This window comes from Neolamprologus brichardi, chromosome 14 (assembly GCF_056152115.1).
Source record: "Neolamprologus brichardi isolate AB-2024 chromosome 14, ASM5615211v1, whole genome shotgun sequence".
NCBI lineage: Eukaryota > Metazoa > Chordata > Actinopteri > Cichliformes > Cichlidae > Neolamprologus > Neolamprologus brichardi.
Window position 1 is genome coordinate 22,915,100 of NC_142117.1, and position 19,768 is coordinate 22,934,867.

The window sequence follows — 19,768 nt, forward strand, 5'->3', positions numbered from 1 at the left end:
TTACTACCACGTGGAGTGTGTAGACTGCTCAAATCTATATCCATATAGAGCTTCACCGTACAGCTTTAATTTAATTTACTTTTCTTTCATGTAATTATTGGCAATTTTTGATTGTTATTTTTTAAAATACTGTTAATAATGACCAAAATAATACATGCGTTTGCCAACAGTTATAAAGATGTAAGGGAAAATCTTTCTTCACTGTGACGACTTCTGGTTGAACGGTTGAGAAAAACAGCGTTTTTGGATGGAAACATAAAAAAAAAAATAAAAAATAAAAAAAATTCACTAATGTAACAGCAATGCCTTTTATGCTTGATGTCTTCACTACCCTGAAACAAGAGGCGATCATTGCGTCACGCGTTGTTAAAAGCAAGACAGCATAAAAATTTCCCCTAACCACCTGAACTGAAAATTACAACCACGTGCAAAAGACGTTAAAAAGTCTTTGAAAAGTGTCCAACTTTTATCAAATAAATAAAAAAGGTCTAAATTAACTTTATAATGGGTTTCTTAATTAAAGGCGTGGTACACTCAAAATGATGCAGTGCTACAGGAATATTTGCCAGCTCTAATCCCTTCCTAGATTACTACCTTTCATGAGTTAAACAACTAGATCGAATGAGCTGACGAGAGGTACAGGGTGTGGAGCCTGCTACTGCATTCATCAAGTCACACATCAACAAAGAAAATGTTCTTGCTTTTTTATATTGACGTAGATTTTGGCATGTTTTAACAGGGACATGTTCCATGACATTAATTAAAGAAAGAAAGAATAAAGAATATGCTTAGGGCGCCCCCCACCCCACCCCACCCCAAAGTCAACACGCAATGCTGATTGTTGTCATAGTGTATGGTGTCTATATGTATATAAACCTTCAACCTACACCTTTTTTGTTTTACTCAGATTTCCTTCATAAGGGCCTTATGAAGGAGCCTCTGGCTGGATGATTGCGAAAAAAGCAGTGTTTCTGTAAGGAGACGTTTTAGACCTTTTACATTTTAAAAAAGGGAAAGTTTGTTAATTTAACATCAGTTACAGCACAGAGAAAGTCTGTAGATATTAACAGCACTTTCATATTATATAATGAGATGCTTTTATGATGTGTGGTGTTCACTAGATTGAAACAAGCAACATATATTGCATCATGCAGTGACATCACAACACTTCCATTGAGGGCATGGCTGAAAGTGACAACCATGTGTGACGATACAGTTTCAAGTCTCCAACTTTCAGTGAATACCACTATTTACATTTACTTTGTATTGGGGCTCTTAAATAAGGGTGTGGCACATTTAAAAATGATGCAGATCCACTGGAATATCTGTCAGCTTTAATCCCTTCCCAGATTACCTCTTTTCATTAGAACAGCAGTTAAACTAGGGCACATTAGCGGAGGAGAGGTACAGGGTTCGTCTCTACAGCTGTGGAGGAAGCCACTGGGGTTCGTCTCTACAGCTGTGGGGGGAGCCACTGGGGCTTTGATGTGACCTCCCTCCTCTGCGGGTTTATTTGCTTTCTCCCCAAGTCGCAAATCAACGAAGAAGAAACCTCTTAGATCATGAAAGGGTAACACACGTGGAACGACAAGTGCAGTAATAACATTAATCTGACATCTGGCGTGTCTGGATGGCAAAGAATGGCCACTGAGGAGCAGTATATTCTTTGCAAACTGTTTCTCACCCAGTTGTAGTGATGAGAGGATGACTGTGAAGCAACGGGCCGTGTGTTTTTCTTGGAAATGTGTTGACAGCAGTTAAGAATGAAAGTGAGTAAGACAGTGTTGAGTAAGAAAGCAACTTTCAGATGAAAATAAAAGCTTAAAACCTCCATGAAATGTTAGTATCCTGACTTCCAATCATTGGCTAGGTGTGCACAAAGATGTAATAAGAGACAGACTCATTGTCTGGGCCACAGAGGCCTACAGTCTGATTGCTTATAATTTATGTGTCAGTGTTCAGGACATACTGAGGATAGCTTACAGTCAAACAACAATTCAAGTGATTTTTTTAAAGACTCCAACTGGCTGAAATTTGTGGGAAAAACACCTTTAACACCAAATAATGCCCACAGGACCAGATCTCAGACTGGCAGGAAGCTGTGCTCTACAAGCCAAGTTTGTTATCTAAAGCTTAGGCTTTGTTCCCCCTGACTGTGTGAATGATTGAAGGAATCACCGTGATTCTGTGAAAAGTGCATTACCCTGTGAGAAAGGACAACTTCAATGGCTAAGCCAGCTAGCGCACAAGAGCTGAGAAGGCCCCATCTATAATAACACACAATGCACACGCTGTGAAGATGAGTTTCTGCTGTTATTTAATATATTAAAACTTAAGTGGCTGACTTCTAAATTCACATATTTCAGAGCAAAAACAACAGCAATGCTTTGATAACACATGTATGGGTGAGAGTTATTAGTTCAACTTTAGTTAAATGTGAAGGCTGGAGTTTTTAACTGACTCACTACCCTCCGACCACATAAAGAAAGTAGAGAAAGTCTTCAAAGAAGACCGAAATTTGGTGGGTGGATGTAGCATTTTGTCATACATCTGTGTGTCAGTAAAGTTGTATTTGAGAGTTTTTGGAACAGGTTCAATAACACCGATGTCCTTGGCTCGTTGTTATAAGTCTTATATAAGACTTTTATTAGGCAGCACTTAAGTTAGTAAATATTTGTTGGAGAGGGTTTTTTTTATTCATCTCAGTCAGCCTTGTGATAAGGATAAGGCTTCCTTTGGCATTTTAAAATTGCACTAAGTGGGGGTTTTTTAATATTCATTGAGCCCAAGAGTGTTTACTTTGCCCTTACGTTTTTGCAGTTGTAACTGACTTAACTTGGAGATGAGGTTTTATTTTTTTTTTTTAAAGAAATTGGAATAAATATGTTATGATATGTCCAGAAAACCTCAGCTGAATCTAAATGTCTTTAACACTGACACGTTAAACCAAGGCAGTGAACATGGCAAATTCAGCACCACCTCAGCTGTAAACATTAGCATTTATCATCACGTGGCATCTGGCCGGAGGTTTAGTTCCCTCTTTTTCTACAGTTTGATGCTTGATAATCAAGCATGAATAAGGACACGGCACACAAACGGGGGCAATTCATGTGACCTATGAAATGGGGACGTGAACAACAAAACGTTGCTGTCTCAAGTATCGTGAGAAGAGCAAGTGAGAGACTGGGAGAAAAGAAATGAGAAAGGCTGAAAGGAAACTTGATACCCCGCCACCTGAATGTGTCAGTGCAGCAATGCCCTATCTTCTATCCTGGTCTGCTGCGGTCATTGAGCAGGATCAGGGTGAAGTATGAAAACACTTCCACTCATTCCACGCTGTTTTTCAAACAAGATAAATAAATAAAGACAAAATTAAGAGTAGTTAGAAGAATAGAATAGAATAGAATAGAATAGAATAGAATAGAATAGAATAGAATAGAACAATCCTTTAATTGTCCCAAAAGGGGAAATTTGGTTGTACACAGGACACGGAACAGAAACATACACAATTTTTCTTACATATTTACATTAAGGACAATGGTTACTATAAACAGAGAGTACTGTGCAGTTATTAAATTAAATAAAAATAATTACAGGTAAGAGGCAAACCAGGTTGTAGCTGTCCACAAACTAAATAATCCTCAAAGTGCTGACTCATGGTGAAAGGTACTGAGTTATGATAAGGTGCAGAGTCATGATTCCAGGATGTTTATCTAGAAGGAATGTTGGACAGAGGAAAAGTCTGGAAATAATTTCTTTTTTTTCCCACTAAGACCCCTTGAGGGGAAATTTCATGACTGAATATTCAAGGAACCAAGAAGAGAGTGAGATGGAGAAAGCCTTGCCATTAGGCCATTAGGCTCGAACTCTGTTTGGCTAGAACATAATGTTTATGAGGCAAACATTTACGCTTCTTGCTTTGCGATAAGTGAGGTGTGCTGTTCAATCATACACTGTGTGTGCGCAGCTATACAAAACACTCTTGAAATGGCACTTTGATCCTGACTCCTGAACAGCTCTACATTCAGTATTATGTGAGAAAAAAAAGGGAAGTGTGCATTTTATACCCAAATGTCAAAGAAAACTGATGTTGTGGTTTTTAGTGAAACATTATCTCGACTGTCACCCTCAGGATTGTACACTTTCAACAGCGTGCATGTTCTACATTAGATTTTGGCTCAAAGCACTGCTTTCACAAAGCCCAGCCTCACAATGCTGCAAAGCAAACTTCATTACAAAAAAGCTCCTTATGCATGTGCCATGTGTAGATTCGCTGTCACTACTGTCCCTGCAGTGATGAGAGGGCCACCTAAAGCCTGTCTGATCTCTTAAAACCTTCTGTGATCAGAAGGGGCCTCCCGAACTTATTTACAGATTTGCGCTGTGCAGTCAGACTCACATGCTGTGCCTACAGCCATGTATGACAAATAAACTTCCATTTGAATGCGAAATACTTTCAGTTATTCAACAAGAGTTTAATCCTAAATGATATACTTGAAAAGCATTCGGGACAAAAGCCTTGCGGTAGATCGGTGAACGGTTCAGGGTGTATCCTACCTCTCGGCTTTGGATGGTTGGATAAGTTGAAGAAAATGAATGAATGGTTGAATGGATTCAGCATAAGTGAGGATTTATTTCGATATTGCCAAATCACAATGACAGTCATTAAAGTGCCTCGACTTTATACTGTAAGGTAAAGACCATATTGTATTTTGGAGAAAACCTCAGCAATCAAGCGACCCCTGTGAGCAAATACGTTGCAACAGTGGGAAAGTGCTTACTTTTACAGGAAGAAGCCTACGGCAGAACCAGTGAGTGGAAAGGAAAAAGAAAAGAAAAGGTAGCAGGACAAAACACAGACAAAGGGAGCCAGTTAGTCATTACGAATGAAAAGAGAACTCAAAGAGCTCATCAGCTCTTTAACATCAAATAAAGAACTCGTCTATTTCCTTTTTTAGCCTTTTGTGGTTTCACTCTCTAAACCGACAGTTAGTCTATGACATTTCCTGAGGGACAAAAATAATCTTTCATAAAAATATTATCTTGATGTAATTTTGGAAATATTGTGCTGTTAAATAATTTAACCTTTTAACATTACCTGGTTTATCAATAAAGAATTTTTGATTAAAAGGTGTTTGATTAAAATCTGCTGCTTTTCTACTTTCACTGTGATCGGGTTTCTGTGGACACCTGGTCACTGAAGACATTTGTTGTCGCTGCTGCAAAATGAATTTGAGAACAGTCCAACGAGAATTCCTGAGGGATTTTTATGATTTAAAAGTTCTTTGGTCCTCACAGATGCATTGATGAAAAGTTGCTTATCTTTGATGTTAAAGGGACAACAAATATTTCTAACAGTAGAAGTCCAATCACTTTCTTTTAACATTAGTAGTTTCAGAGGTCAAGTTTGTCCTCAGTGAGTAAACTATGTTTGACTTTCTGTCACCTGTGAAAAAAATACGCTGCACCAGATTTTCCTTTTAACGTTTCTTTTTTTTACAAAGCTGAATGGCCAAGGTGCTCTTTCATCACATCTGCATTTCATTACATAGCCATGCTTGTATTTTGTTGTTCCTCTATATAAGATAAAGCTACATTCTGAGATAATTACCCACACAGTGTGTGCATCCACACATGGGCTGTACTTAAATGCACCATGTGTTGGAAAGCTGTTGTCTTACTCCATGTGTTTTAGCTTTAAGTGTTTAACCACATACTCCTCTTCCCTTGGCTCTTTTCCCTTTTGCCTGCCTTAGTCTCAGGATAAACTAAGACTTGTTTTGAAGAATAAGCAGACTTTTAATTGCTGTTAGCAAGTGCACTGTAAAATGTAATATTGTGTTTAATTAAAAATATTAAATAAGCTGAACTCAGTTTTTATCAATTTCTTATTAGAACTAGATTTTAATAAGTTACCAGTGCATTTTATGCAAAAACGCTGATAAACTCAATTTATTTGAGTTGTCTTAACTTAGAAAAACTAAGTAAGCTGGAAGTTTTGCTTCTCAGTGCGGAAGGATAAAAGATGTGTTTTGAAAATGCCACGTCACTACCGTCCTCCTCCTTCTCGGATCAGTCCGCATGTTCATGGTGCCAGCATTTGTTATGGAATATGTTGAGCAAACTACGGAGCCCCGCAGGGGACATGGGAGAAAAAAAAATTAAGACGGACTTTTGCGAGATCTCACAAAAGTTTTGCGAGATCTCGCAAAAGTTTTGCGAGATCTCGCAAAACAAACTCGGGATCTCGCAAAAGTTTTGCGAGATCTCGCAAAACAAACTCGGGATCTCGCAAAAGTTTTGCGAGATCTCGCAAACGTTTTAGCCGCATTCTTCGGACGCTGGCTCGAAGCCGACCGGGAGGTCGAGGCACGATGTGCCGGGAAAGCGGTGTTCCTCCCGGCTGTAGTAGGTCTCGACCTCCCAATAGCTCGAAGCTAATGGGAAGAATGCGGCTAAAACTTTTGCGAGATCTCGCAAAACTTTTGCGAGATCCCGAGTTTGTTTTGCGAGATCTCGCAAAACTTTTGCGAGATCCCGAGTTTGTTTTGCGAGATCCCGAGTTTGTTTTGCAAGATCTCGCAAAACTTTTGCGAGATCCCGAGTTAGTTTTGCGAGATCTCGCAAAAGTCCGTCTTAATTTTATTTTCTCCCATGTCCCCTGCGGGGCTCCGTAGCAAACCTGGAAAAGCGTCAGCTCAAGATATTATTGTTGTCATTGCTGTGAATCTTTACCTGATACACTGACTTGGTGAGTAAATGTTTACTCTTATTCAAACTGATTTTGTGGCTTCTCTTAGTTTAGCACCAGGTTTATAATCTTGCTAGCTAGTTAGTGTTAGCCTAGCGTTGCTGCTGCCGCTGGGCTCATGTTACTTAAAAATTAACACCACAGCCTTAAAAACCTTACATAAAAATATGTCGGTGAAATTTTCTGTTGATTGTTTGAAATAAAAAAAAAAGTGAGATAAGAGCCCAGACAAAATTCTTCGGGAGGTGCAGCCGTTAGGGGTGGCCATAACTAACTAACTAACTAACTAATTATATATATATATATATGTATATATATATATATATAGATAGATAGATAGATAGATATCATGTTTAACCTGAGTAGCAAAAGACTGCAGGAGTTAGCTGTGCTCGCGGACTCTATCAAGCCTTGACCTCCCGGTCAGCTATCGTGCTGGTGGATAACAGAGCTCTCCGAAAACGTGGAAGCACTTTTACAAATATGTGATATTTTGATAAATTAAGTAGATATTTGAGAATTACACAGCTACATTCTCGGCTGAAAATATCTTAAAAGGTTATTTCGTGACCCAGAAAGGGTAGTCTGGGGAAAAGGAGGATTGCATTTGTCGCCATGGTTGTTGGAGCCTGTGCTACTTGTAAGCGCAGCAATGGCAGAGCGCGGCTAAAAAACTTATTACTTTTTCTGGGTCACAAAATAAACTTTTAAGATATTTTCAGGTGAGAATGTAGCTGTATAAAGTTAAAATATCTGTTCGATTTATCAAGACATCACATATTTGCAAAAATGCTCCGACATTTTCGGAGACGTCCATTTTCTTCATGCTTTGTGGCAGTTTTTGAACATCTGTGGCATCTATTAATGTCAAATCTAGCCTTTATTTAACAACATAAGCAAACTCTATGTTACAATGATTGCACAGCCATTTAAGGATCAAACCAGTTTCTGAAAAATGTTCTGCTTTTTCTCCCTCTGCTTGCTTCTTACTGTCTTTGAGGCTATGACCAGCACTCCTGCTGTTGGACAGAAAGACATCAACTCAGTGGTAAGTATTTTGGTTTTCCAATATATTAGCAACTGTCAGTGACATTTATATTAATCAGGCTGAACTTTAATCATACTTTAGATCAGCCTGTTTTACTTATTGTTTTATTTGTGCTTTGGTTTGGGGAAGTTGTTTCTTCACTGATCTTTTCCTGTCTTCTGTTATTAGACTTGAGATATGACTGCACTATGCTGTTGCTGGTGACTCCAGTTAATTCTACAAGACATGCCGTGTAAGTAAACCAACAACAGTTTGGTCTGCATTTCTTGAAAGATCACATCCCCCAAACTTAGTTTAGAGGGTCTACACTGTATATAGTGAAGTCTGCAAGTTTTCTAACAGCAAAATTTGTTTTGTGCCCAAATCATTTTGCACATCATTAGAATGAAAGTTATTGGCCATGTTTGCATAGCCCTTTTTAAAATGATGCTTTCATGACATTATTGTGTGTTGGGTGGTGGTCACGGCTATCCAGACTGACAGTGGGACATTGAATGTCACCTCTCCGGTGGGGAGGGGGCCTAAGATTGTCCAAATTGGAGTCTGTTTTATACCAAATACAGAAAAAAAATGTTTTAAGAAAGCAATTAAGTTCATGTTCCAAAAAATATGATTGTTTGTTTGCAGGACAACAGGAGAGATGAGTCCTCCGTCACAGATGGTGTGGTCAGTGAAGATGGTCGCCTTCAGGTTCAAGCTCATAGCATCTCCAACCCACATCCACTGCCACTGTACTTAAGAGAAGTTAAAGACTTTCTTCTGCACCTACATTTGAATCACCTCGATCCATGATAGTCATTCAGGCAGTAATGCCTGGACTGGAAACAAGCCATCCTTAAAATATTACAACATTCCAGCTCATGTGTTGGAATGAAAAACAAATGTGTTGTTTAAATCAGAGACTGCACTTGTGACAGAACAACAATTATTTTATTTTGATTATATAAGTAATGTAAGTACAAAACAAACTTGTGGTAGGCCTAAACTTATTTTCAGAATAATTACATCTGAGACTTTGTTTCATTGTAAGATTATAACAGTGATGGCATATAATTGTTTGTTGGTCAGCAGAACAGTGTCCAGTATGTTGGCTGTTATACTTTGTTGTGTTTGAAAATAAAAGTTGGGCTCATTTTAACATCATTACAAAAAGTGTTGTTAATTATTTTTAATCATATTCAGGTTACCACAAATTGTTTTTTCATTTAGTTGAACTTGAAATGTTTGTCAGTAGGTAAACAATTCGTATTGTACAGTCAGAAATATCAAGTTATTCTTAATACTGCAGACTTGCAATGTATAAGTTGTCCTAACAGTCATCTTAAGTAAGCTTTACTTAGTTTTTTTGAGGCAACAAGTTTCCTTAATTTTTTTGAGTTCTGGGAACTAACAAGGCTGTACAGTGTACTCAAAATGAGTAAGTTACCCTAACTTGGTCATCTTACGTAAACTTGATCCAATTTTTTTGAGTTCTGGGACAAATGAGCTTGTACAGAGTACTCAAAATAAATAAGTTGTCCTCATTTAGTCATTTTTAGCTAAGCTTTACTCAGTTTTTTTGAGGCAACGAGTTTCCTCAATTTTTTTGAGTTCTGGGAACTAATTAGATTTTACAGTGTGAGGTATTTTAGCTGAGTCTGACAGGTTTTGCTGAGTTAATTGATGATGTATTTTTAAAACTGTAGATTGTGGCAGCCAACAAGGAGATTTCAACACTCTGCTAGTGCAAGTTCTTGTTAACCATTGCTTACATAAATACCTTTGGACAACCTGTGCTTCTTCAAACTTGCATGCTTTTTTATCATCTGATAAGAATACAGTAGCACACTTTCTGGCACTGTCTCTCTTCACAGATTGGTAATCTAATCTATCTGCATGCCCTGTCTCTCTCCCTGCGTCTGTCAGTTGGTTTTAGGTGCACTGAGTTACCTGAGGAAGGTCACAGCTGTTTGTTCACACCCACAGTCACAAGCATTCCTTTTAGCCAATGTTCAAGAACAAATTATACTACATAGGTCATGTGCGTACATAGTATAACCACATTGTGCCCATTTAAGTTTGTTTCACCATGAGAATTTAAATAAAAGGCCCACATTGAGCTGAGATCAATCAATATCGCACAGAGAACAGTGCAGCTGTTTTTGCCACTGCAGCAGTGCTCCTTTACTGCAGTGGTTCTCAAACTGTGGTACACGTACCACTAGTAGTACTTGGGCTCTCTCTGGTGGTACGCGGGAAATCTCCAATTTTTTTTTAGATTAAATATTATACTACTATACTATATACTATCATGCAAAGATGACACGAGAGTTCCCGAGGCTCTTCTGGGAACCGGAGTCAACCAGAAAACGTCTCCCCGAGCGTGGGCCTTAAAACTGGCACGACACTGTCACACTGATGGTAAAAACACAGCTCTTTTCCGCGGTGCCGCTGTGCCATGATCCCAGCCACCATCAATGAGTCGAAGGCCCCCGGGAGAATCGGTGGAGGTGTGGGAGATGCCGTCGGTGAGTCGGGAACTGTCACCTGGATGCCAGTACAGTTGTTATTATTATCACTCGTTACATCCTGTTTATGACAGTTAAAATAAATAACATTCAAATAAGAAATACTACTGTACTACTCATAAGGGTGGTACTTCAAGAGCCATATATTTTATGAGGTGGTACTCACTGTGAAAAGTTTGAGAACCACTGCTCTGCTGCAACAAAGACAATGCAGCTTGTAGTCTTTTCACTCTTTAATCATTCTGAGAACTCATTAGAGGCAATTCTGATGTTTTCAAACAGGAAAAAAGAGAAATGAAGACACATTAAGACTATTTACACAATGCTTACCCTTACAGATGGCTGCACTGAAGGTCACCCCCAGGGATCAGACCTCACACATATCAGAATAAGGCACAGAAAACAGCAGATCAAGTCGAGCTCCCGTATCATTTTTCCTGTGCTGGACATCATGAGCAGGAAAGCTCTGAAGGAACATTCTTCTCATACATAAACAAGGCTATGTCTGTAAATGAATAAGTCAAGTTAATTTGTTTACAGACACATAAGGTTATACAAAGTCATTTAGATCAGCCAGTTAGAATGTCCTGACTGGAGGTTGATGTCATAGAATATTTCTGACCTTGTACAGCTTATTAAAATGTAACCGTTATAAGCAAATTTCTTTCTTCTGTACATTTAAAAAAAATCAGGGCTTTAATAGGTCTGTTGTGTCTTGTATTTTTTAAAAAGAACAAGTATAAATAGATGATTTTCCTCTGCAGCACTCCATTTAAGGGACAGAGTCTCTCTAACCATTGGTCAGAATGTCACAGTGGGGTTCAAGTTAGAGAGCTGGATGAGATACGAGGTCCTAGAAGGGCAGCCAACCTGTAGACTAAAAACATAGGCAGAATCCAATCTTCCCACAGGACATCTGCAGGGAACATCCAGGTCTGGGCAGTACAAACCAGACTGAACAAGTGAGAGGTCTGATTTGCTGAGATCAACACTCCCTTCTTGTAACGCCTCCCTTTCCCAGCTCCTTTGCACAGTCTTGCTTTAGAAGTCATACGATACTGTATGGCACAGCATTCAGAATTTTCTCTTTCACCAGCCCACCCTCTCTCCGTGTCTCGTTTTCTACCTCCTACTCCGTGCTTGTTCACTAGCTCTTTTGTGTAGATAATGACATGGGCCTAAAGAATAAACAGCTGTGTGACTGATCTGTTTTCTAATCCCGCTTTCTCCATCTTCTTTTCAGTAGGAAATGTCAAAAGGGTCTCATAAAGTAAGTTTTATTGCTGTGGGTAGGTTGTGCCTTTACCCCTGACGCATTTTATCTTTTTGAAACATGCAATGTCACTACATTTTGTTGAGTCATTATTACACATATATCTGCTCTCTGCACTCGCTATGTGCAGCATACACTCTGGAAACCCGAGACCGCCTCCACTGACCATGTGGAGTATTTTAAGTGGAGTGTTTTTATATTAGTATAATGGTAAAAATACTTTTATAATCTCACATAAGAGTAAAGAATGGCAAATGCATTGTACTTCTAGAAGAAAATCTCACCACTACACATTTATTTGGATTGTTATTTAGCATCATTTTGTATTAGCGACTTTTAAATGTCGCTAATACAAAAAACTGCATATAGAAAGGCACTAAATCTTACACATGCCTAAAAACCTTGCTAACCTTGTCCCAAAATCAAAGGATTCAGCTATTCAGTTCTTTATTTACCAAATGTAATTTCCTGATGTTATATATATATATATATATATATATATATATATATATATATATATATATATATATATATATATATATATATAGTCTTAGTTTAGTCATTTAAGTCTTTAAGTGACAATGACTGTTCACTACCCTGATTATCAAGGTTAACTGTGTCAGAGGAAAATAGTTCTGTACAATATTGTAATAAGTGATTATCACAGTTTTGTCGAGGTTGTTACCACAAAGTTTACTCAGAAAACATGGGAACATAAAACTAGACAACACATGTACAGCTGTTGGACATACATGTATGTATTAGGGGTGCAACGATACTCGTATCGATATTGAACCGTTCGATACAGTGCTTTCGGTTCGGTACGCATATGTATCGAACAATACAACATTTTTAATTTATTTTATCAACTTTCCTTCTGACGGTGCTGTCTGTGTTGAGCGCTCAGTGGATCTGCGCTCGACAGTGCAGCCTAGGCGGAGTAGTCGAACACAGATTCACAGAGCGCAGGGCAAGCTAGCGAGACAGAAGTTAAGCTCTCCTTGCAACATGGCAAATTGAACCTCCCCCCACCCTCATTCAGATCTGGCGTTTGGAACTATTTTGGTTTTCATGTGACATATGACCCCGAAGGTAAGCTTGTCAAGTAAAACAGTATGTTGGATGTGCCAGCAATGCTCAATTACATGGGTGGGAACTAGTGTGTTAGCGCAGTTAGCTCATTAACGTGTTGGCCGTCCAGCCCCACGCACGGGGCAATCCGCGGTAGCTCGTTAATGAAGATTTGCCGTGTTATGGCGTTAACCTCATTTCAGATTAACGCTGACAGCACTAGTGGGAACACAATGAATATGACTGCACATTTACACTGACATTATCCTAGTGCAAAGACAAGTGGAAGCAGAGAAAAACAACAAGCACGCATGCTACAAACTTTACCCGAGTCATTTAGACAGCCGTTAGCACATGATTTTCCTTATGGGGACCTGATATGTTTAATATGCTGCTGAGAATATAGCCCAGAAGAAGCGTATAGTATAGCTTTTATTTTGGAAAGAGCCATTTCTCTGTAATAGGGCGATCGTGGCTCAAGAGTTGGGAGTTCGCCTTGTAATCGGAAGGTTGCCAGTTCGAGCCCCGGCTCGGACAGTCTCGGTCGTTGTGTCCTTGGGCAAGACACTTCACCTACTGCCTACTGGTGTTGGCCAGAAGGGCCGATGGCGCAATATGGCAGCCTCGCTTCTGTCAGTCTGCCCCAGGGCAGCTGTGGCTACAACTGTAGCTTGCCTCCACCAGTGTGTGAATGTGAGAGTGAATGGGTGGATGACTGGACGTGTAAAGTGCTTTGGGGTCCCTAGGCGGGACTAGTAAAAGCGCTATACAAATACAGGCCATTTACCATTTAATAAACTCTCTTTTCCAAAGATGAGTGATTCCTCAATCAGATACAGGGCTTGCAAAATCGCTAGCCCGACGTCCAGGGGCTAGCGATTTTTCCAGTAGGGCTGCCCTGCCCTGCCCTGCCCGTCGGCCTATTGTAGGAAGGAAAAATATATGTCAATGCTTTTGCATTTTTTGGAAATGTAGCTGGGTAAATATGTCATTGGCATCGGTGAGCCACTGTCAATATGTGACATATTGAAATCGCGTTTGAATTTGCGCTTTGTTTTTGCTTTCACTTTGCAATTGCACAAACTGTGTATAGAGAGCGACAGCACTGATTGGTGAGTGATGATAATTTGCGCACCAATTCCTCTGACATCGTCTTATCAATCGTTAGCTTACTATGCAAACATGACAAGTGAAATCTCCCGCAGCAAGCTTAAACATGTGAGAGGTTGATCGCGCAGAGAATTGCTGAGCGTTATGTGAGTGCATGTGTAAAAGCAGCAAGATATATATTTTAGTTCTGCTGAGCCAAATAAGACAGGTCAGGGTGAAGAAGTGACAGCCAAAGAAAAGCTTACCACAAAACGGAAAGGTTATGACAAATCAGACTATAAGGCAAAAAGAAAGTGCAGCTTTATGGTTTCATGGACAAAAGAATTTCTGTGGCTGCAATATGATGAGCTAAATAACCAGGGCCGCACATAAGTGGTCCACAGGTGCGCATTCACTGTCAAAATAAAAAACGCGCACAAGATAAGAAGTTGCAACGCGTGTTTGCATACATAAGATTTTCTGGAGGAGGACAGACATTTGTTTAGAACTCTTAAAGATGTCGAAGAAGCTCCTTTAAGCAATTACTTTGGTGTTCCTCCACCTCCAAAGAAAAGTCAGAAGGAGTCCGAACCACAAAAGAAGCGCGTATTCTCGGAAAAGTGGTTGCAGGAGGTGAGCTGGCTTCAAACAAATGATGAACGCACAGAGATGTGGTGCAGAATGTGCCGTGAAAATTTAATAAATGACAAATTAATAAAAAGGCATGAACATTTTTTTGTATCGAAAAAACATCGAACCGGGACACCAAAGTATCGAACTGAACCGAACCGTAAATTTTGTGTATCGTTGCACCCCTAGTATGTATGTGTGCTGTATGAAAGCTCTCTGTCTATATATAAGTGCATTATGTAAGCAAGATGTGTATATTAATAGTCCTGTTTACATGCTGGCTCTAACTGCTCTGCACCAGAGCAGAGGTCACTCAGACCTGTAAGTAAGTTTACACTAGATATGAAAGGAAGTTGGAGGTGTGACCACCTTGTTTATTGTTCCCTTCTCAAGGGTTTGATTGCTGCCTTGTTTGGCTAGGTATGTGTCCTTCACACGGCCTTGAAAAACAGACTGTTCAAACACTTCGCAGACAAAAACACTGACAACAGTGCAAGCCCAGTAGATTTAATCAACGTAATTAGCAATGCACGAACAAAGTAAAAAGAAGACCTTTGCTTGGAGACCTGCCTAACCCCAGGGCAATAGCAGCAGTGCTTCCACAGTGATAATGATGCCATCTACTCATGGGAAAATGCTAGTGGCAAGGAAGATGTTCAATACAGTCAGAAAGACTAAGGCTGCTAGGTGTGTTGATTACATTAGCCTGGAAATCTGTTTTGTTCTCTTTGACTGGATTGCAATAAAAGATGGATATAGCCAGGTGACATCTCTCACTGATTAGTGAAGTCTCATTGTAACTCGTGTTCTGAAACCTAATGTGACCAGTGAGAGGTTAATCTGACTGAGACAAGAACTAACACATTAGGTGAGTCACAAAGTAGGCCCATCCCAAATCATTATCTGTGGGATGGGCCTGCCTTATTACTCTTTCTGACACTAATGGGGGCCATTATATACAAAATAAGCATCATGTTCTAATCACTGACAACTGAAACTGATGATTAAGGCATAATTTCATCAGGGAAGGGCTAAGGTTACAGGTCAAGATGTTAACGTTCTAATAAAACTTCTATACAAATTGACCTCTTTTTGAAACCAGATGAGTCGCCCCCTGCTGACTATAAAAGTTTCAAGGGACTTCAGCACTGGCATCATTTTTTAGACCAAGAAGCTAGCGCCGTCTTTTATGCACAGTCTATGGGTAAGGTATGGTAAAGGCTCGTCAGCTCCTCTCCTCCTGAACGCTAATAAATTGAATATTTTCGTATCCTTGACTGTTTCTTTCATAACCCTTCAGTATATCCACAGAGATACATTTCTCATAAAGAGCAACGCTAGCTTAATCCTACAAAATTGAAAAGAGGGGGGCTGTAAATTCGTGATGGCAAATGTTGAGTCAGTTTAATATAAATTCAGTAGTCAGCACTATTAAAAAGATTGTGCTCTAAATTAAAACACAGCTGGAGGTCACTTCATGCTTGTTTTCACTGGCAGTTCACTGTGTGGTGTGAGCACGTAAAATGTAAAAACATGAATGAAAAAGAAAATCTCTTAATCTCTACAATCCCAATCTCCAGATCCACCAGCATTCCTCCCCCACGCAATTCACCCACCCCTTCGTGCTTTTCCTTACCCCTTCTCCCCCCTCAGTGTGTGTGAACCAACATGGCAGCTAATCCCCTTACTGTAGCCGATAATGCCTCTTGGCCTGAGCTATTAGCTGCAGTAGTCGACTGGATGAAAATCACTGCCATGAGGGTTAATAAAAATGCTCCTGCTCCCACTAACATGATTTCCTTGTCTTGCCTCACAAAATGTATTTTTGCGTGATTTGAAAAGCTGCGCCCCCCCCCCCGAGAAAAAAAAGAAAATTTGGTAAATGAGTAGGGTGCAGTCAAAAAAAAAGAAAAGGTCTAAAGGCATGATAGCAAGACTTTAGTAATCCACCACCAAGCTTTGAGCTACATGCTAATGTTAGCTTGTAGACAGTGCTAACATGCGGATGCTAAGCTGGACATGTTTACCATGTTTATTTTGTCTTTTTGTTTCATAGGTAGAACATCAGTTATGTGGCACGCCCAGAGCTATTGTGAGTTTACAGGTCATGACGTGCGGAGCCGTGTTTTACATCTGTCTTAGACTACACCCATTTGGATTTAGCTTGGACTATTCGGATAGCTTTACTGTATTGTTTGGCTAATATTGCAATCTTACAGAGGTTTGTGTACATGTGACATAACTATCTCCCACGGCTTTTTTATAAACCAGACCTGAAAGAATCTTGCTCGGGGGCTTATATTCAGACGCCAGCAGACAGGAGGTTTGTGGGGCCCGGTGGAAGACCATTCAGAGGTCAGACAGAGGGGTCAGACAGGCTAAATCTCCCTCAGTGTCGGAGATGTCCCTGAGATAGGTACTTGGGCACACCCCATCCCGTGTGAACAATCACACGGCATGGATCCCTCGGGACATGCAAACACATCAGAGTATATTGCCTTGGTCAGCCAACCATTCTTAACTATATCTGTCGTTCTATAGACATACATTTTTGCATGCACACACTATTCCCCCCCTTTTTTTAATCTTATACTGGGCTGTGGTGCAGCCCCATCAGTTTATCGAGCTGTCTGAAACAAACTGTTTCAGCTTCTCTCCCTCATAATCCATTTTTCCCTTTAAGCTGGCTTTCTTTTGACTGGCTGCACTTTAGAAATAGTAGGTTTGAATTGAAGGTAATGTAGCAGCCCTTGGCATCAAGAACGACAGAAGAGTCTCTAACGGGTGCAGCCATTTATTTCCTCACCACATACGGCTCATTTTCTGGACATTGAGCACCGTGAAAACTATAAAATAAGAAAAAATTGATAACTGTACAGTCCTTTTGAACTATAACAATGAGTAATAACAACAATGAGCTTAAGTTAATTCAGGTAAGTTCAAACAAGTAATTCTGAGATATACAGTCACAGATTAAATAAAACAAAAGGGGTTACTTCAAACAGCATCAAGGGGTTACACAGTTCGGTTAAATATACCCTTGCCAAGGGTGCAAACTCCGGTAAACACTTAAACACTTCGGCCCGTTTCTCATGGGGTGCTGCTAGCTTGCATGACACACATGTCTAGCTAAAAAATAGCACATGGATGTAAGTAACGTAAGTAAAGAATAAAAGGTTTTCAGATAGCTCACAATACAAACGCAGCAACATACCTTACATTAGAAACACACTTATCATACTTATCAAAGTATTATTGTAACTTACATGGACTTTGTACAACTTATTCCTGCCGCGACAGACCGCTCCATACACGTTACGGGGCATGCCTCTGAGCACATCTGTCCTTAGTGCGACTGCGCATACAGTTCCGACAACCCCCGCAAGGATGACTTATGGTACAGATCAGCGGTTCATTACAGGTAACATGACCAAATTAAGGATATCTGCCCTCTCTGACATCATACAGATCCAAGAATAAAGAGAAGTCTTAGAAACCATGTGTTTAATAGACTAATTTACTTTTTCTTTCATCTGGTTAGAAGATCATCTAACACAAATGTGTTAGAGGTTTTACAATCTGGTTTTAAACCCTTTCATAGCACTGAATCAGCCCTTTTTCACCAAATTTCCCCTTGTGGGACAATTAAAGGATTATTGTATTGTTGTATTCTTTTAAAAGTTTTTAATGACATATTTTTAGCGACTGATGCTGGGGACTGTGTTGTTCTTGTGCTTTAGATTTGACAGCTGTGTTTGATACCGTGGAATATGCCATTTTATTCTCTTGTTTGGAGCACTGGGTGGGCATTAGGGGCACAGCACTGGAGTGGTTCAGGTCCTACTTGGCGGGGCGAACTTTTTGTGTCAGTCTCGGTGACTATGTGTCGTCCTCCGCTCCCTTCTTGTGTGGTGTCCCACAGGGCTCAGTTCTAGGCCCCCTCCTCTTCTCTTTATATCTGCTTCCTCTTGGTTCTGTACTGAGAAAGCACGGTATTGCTTTCCACTTTTATGCTGATGACTGTCAGATCTATGTCCCTCTAAAGAAAAAAGGCAGATACCTTACACAGCCATTACTTCAGTGTCTCGATGACATTAAGGCTTGGATGTCTGTTAACTTTTTAAAATTCAATGATAAAAAGACAGAGGTGATGGTTTCTGGTAGCCCCACTGAGACCCCCAATGTGTATGTAGATTCCCTGGCCCAGTATGTTAAGCCAACTGTCACAAACCTGGGGGTCAAAGTGAACTGTGATCTGAAGTTTAATAATCAAATTAAGGCAGTGGTAAAATCTAGCTTCTTTCACCTCAGGCAGCTGGCAAAAATAAAGCTAATTCTTTCACGGCAGCACTTTGAGACAGTGATCCACGCCTTTGTTAGCACTCGGATGGATTACTGTAATGCACTTTATATTGTGGTCAGCGCATCATATATTAGTCATCTACAGAGGTTGCAAAATGCCGCAGCTCGTCTTTTAACTGGCACTCGAAAGTTTGAGCACATTTCCCCTCTTTTAGCTTCACTTCACTGGCTGCCCATTTCTTTTAGGATTCATTTTAAAATTATTTTTTCTTAAAATGCTTTTAAAGCTCTCCATGGCCCAGGCCCATCTCATCTCTCTGAGCTGCTACAGCCTTACACACCCACCCGCTCTCTCAGGTCAGCTGATCAGCTGCTCCTGAATGTACCCAGGACTGGGCGTAAACTTAGAGGAGATCGTGCTTTTGCTGTAGCAGCTCCAAAACTGTGGCACGAGCTTCCTTTAGAGATTAGACAGGCCAGTTCTTTATCTGTTTTTAAGTCACTCTTGAAAACCCACCTCTTTACCCTGGCCTTTGACACCACGTGAGATGTTGGTTTTTATTTTTATTTCAGTTGTTTTTAGGTGATTCGATGCTGTTTTATCTTGTTTTTGTTTTAATATAGGGCTGTTTTAATTTTATGTATTATGTGTTTTATTTATTTATTTTTGCTGTTTTCGGTTATTCTATTGTTTTAACTTATTTTCTGTACAGCACTTTGTTCCTGTGCTGGGTATTTTAAAGTGCTTTATAAATAAAATTGGACTGGATTGGATTGGACCATTATTCACAACTTGGCTCTTCACTCTTGTTGAGAGTTGTTTCTGTGTATCCCAGATACTGAAGCTGAGAGATGAGAAAACTGTCAGGCATCTCAAACCACATTCTGATACATCTGTCCTCTTGCTCAATTGTCCACCAATCCTCCCACTTGTGTTTCCATTCTTCTTAGATCACTTTGTACTGTTGCAAACTGCATGAAATCTTTAGCGTTTCTTTGTCAATTTCCTGTATGGATTAGTCTTTCTTCCGAAGAACATGATTTCGCTGACAAATGTCAGATAAAAACAGGCACAACCAAGATGGCTGATGCACTGT

The 19,768-nt window shown here is 39.9% G+C and overlaps 1 long non-coding RNA gene across 1 annotated transcript; it reads right to left on the bottom strand.

The window, feature by feature from the left end:
- Positions 1-8,710: 8,710 nt before the first annotated feature.
- LOC102777568 (uncharacterized) lies at positions 8,711-11,005 on the bottom strand. Its single transcript, XR_437082.3, has 3 exons — positions 10,637-11,005; positions 10,473-10,500; positions 8,711-10,325 (listed from the first exon to the last, which is right to left on the bottom strand). It is a non-coding gene; the product is annotated as an uncharacterized LOC102777568 (long non-coding RNA).
- Positions 11,006-19,768: the final 8,763 nt, after the last annotated feature.